Consider the following 2,928-nt stretch of genomic DNA (forward strand, 5'->3'; position numbering starts at 1 on the left):
ATATGTACAAATATTTGATGGACATACTATCATAGCATGTTACAGATGGTCTATTATCTTTAGCACAATAGAAGTAGTGCCTGACCACAAAGCTATACAGTCGCACTATGCATGGAATCTTTATGGACCATATGAAGAATAGCCATGGGACCAGCTGTTAGAGTTTAGAAATATAAATGCCTAATGTGATATGTCCCTTAGACATTAAATATTGTCAAGTTGATTTCCATACTCATATTTTTATGATATTGTTATAATGTTATAATAGTTTGCTTTTATAACAAGGCAAGGCAGTTAGCCGTGAGGCAGTTAGCCAGGCTGTTATCCGTGAGGCAGTTAGCCGGGCAGTTAGCCAGGCAGTTAGCCAGGCAGTAAGCCGTGAGGCAGTTAGTGCGTTAGGCCAAAGAGGAAATGATTAATATTCCACTTCATTAACAGTGGGCAGAAGACCTCCATATTTACCTCTTGTGCCATGTCATATTGTCACAGTATTGGGTCAATATTATGTAGTGTAACCTCTTTCGCCATGTCATATTGTCACAGTATTGGGTCAATATTATGTAGTGTAACCTCTTTCGCCATGTCATATTGTCACAGTATTGGGTCAATATTAAGTAGTGTAACCTCTTGTGCCATGTCATATTGTCACAGTATTGGGTCAATATAATGTAGTGTAACCAGACTCCAGAGTAGCCTCTGACTGTTAAACCCACAGGCTGGGATGTCAGCCAAATCCAGACACATTACCAGTGAGTGTCTGAGACATCTAAATGTTCTTAGTCTTACTGTTCGTTGTATGTACTCAATATGTATATTGAGTATAATATAATATGAATATATATATGAAAAATCTATGGTTTATGGGTATATTAAAATCAGAAGATTAGTCACAAGCTCATCAGCTCTACCCAGCAAGCGCCCTGATATTGTCTTATTTCAATAAAAAAGTGATTAAGAGGCCATGAAATATACTTCTATTGTGCCATGCCTCATTAATGTATTTTTAAACCTGACAGCCCTGACATGGTTTCAGTGATTTATTGTATCTTGATGGGTATGTGGGTTTGGGGATAACAATAATGTCATTCTGATGGAATTATGAAAATTTTCATTACAGTTGTTTATAGATTTGAGTCCATGAAACATGTAATCATGTAAACATGTAAACATGTAATCATGTCAACATGTATCATGTAATCGTGTAAACATGTAATCATATTCTATCAAATGAAACTGTATCTATTTCTATAGCGCCAATAACAGTTGAAATGGTCTCTAGATGCTTTACAGCCCAGAGCCTCCTAGAGCGACCGAGGAGTGAAAGTGGGGGAAAAGAGAATCAGAAGCAAGCAGATTGATTCATAGATACATCTGAATGAACCATATTAGCTAGCACACATGTGGCTTCATAACTGCCACAATCAGAGCTCTTAGGCTGCTGTAGAACTCATGCACCACTAGAGGGCGATCTAACCTCAAAACAACAGATTGTTGCAACACTGACCTTCATCTCCAGCCGCAGCACAAGGGGGCAGTATTACAAGATGATCCACGGTTTGTCTGTTAATTTCACTATCACTACGTATGCGGATTTAACCATCGTGGTATAATTAATAATAAGGCTATAATTAATAGCATTAATTATACCTGAAGAATCTTCAAACCTCCTCATCACCAAAAGTCAGCCAATATAATATCAGAATCAGAATCAGAATTCTTTTAATGGCCAGGTATATTCACACATACAGCCAGGAAATTAACTTGGTGTGGTCGGGGTATAGGACATAACACATAACATAACACCAAAATGTAGGAACAAAAAAACTAAATAAACAAGAACAAAAGACAAATGTTTTACAAGATAATAATAAATCATTTGGGCACATGAAGGGCAAGTTGCAGTTCATTCGAATATGTAAACCCGGAGTCAGTGAGATGCAGGGGGCTTGTTTGTGAGCCCCACTGCCGTAGGGAAAAAACTGTTCAGGTGGCGAGAGGTTTTGGTTTTTATAGCCCAGAACCTCCTGCCGGATGGGAGACACAGAAATAGGTGGTGACCGGGATGTGAAGGATCAGCGATGATCTTCCCTGCTCTCTTGCTGGTCCTTGAGTGGAACAGGTCCAGGAGAGATAGTAGGTCGCAGCTGATGACCTTCTCTGCTGATCGAATGATCCGCTGCAGTCGGCTTTTTTCCTTTGCAGTAGAGGCAGCAAACCAGATGGTTATTGATGAAGTGAGAATGGATTCAATGATGGCTGTGTAGAACTCATCACATCATTTAATGAGTTTGACAGAGGGGTGGCTGGAGGTGCAGTTGTTGGTGTAGAGGGAGAAAAGTAAAGGAGAGAGCATACAGCCTTGTGGGGCTCCAGTGCTGATGGTCCAGGGCTCCGAGACAAGCTTGCCCAGCCTCATTGCTGCTTCCTGTCTGACAGGAAGTCAGTGATCCACCTGCAGGTGGGCTCAGGCACGTTCAGCTGTGTTAGGAGAGCTGGGGAGAGCTGGGGCGATGGTGTTGAAATCGGAGCTGAAATCCACAAACAGGATCCTGGCGTAGGTGCCGAGGGGAATCAAGGTGCTGGAGTATGAAGTGGAGTCCCATGTTGATTGCGTCATCAACAGACCTGTTGGCTCTGTAGGCAAACTGCAGTGGGTCGAGGAGGTGGTTGGTGATGGCCGTGAGGTGGGTCTGCACGAGGTGCTCAAAGGTCTTCATTACCACAGAGGTCATGGCGACTGGTCTATAGTCATTAAGGCCTGTGATCCTCTGCTTTTTCAGAACGGGGATGATGGTGGATGTTTTAAAGCAGGCAGGTACCACACATTCAGCCAGTGAGGTGTTTGTGAACACTGGAGACAGCTGGTCCGCACAGTATCTTATTGTGGAGGGACAGACAGCATCGGGTCCAGCTGCTTTGCGGGGGTTC

Source organism: Sprattus sprattus, assembly GCF_963457725.1.
Source record: "Sprattus sprattus genome assembly, chromosome: 15".
Lineage (NCBI taxonomy): Eukaryota > Metazoa > Chordata > Actinopteri > Clupeiformes > Clupeidae > Sprattus > Sprattus sprattus.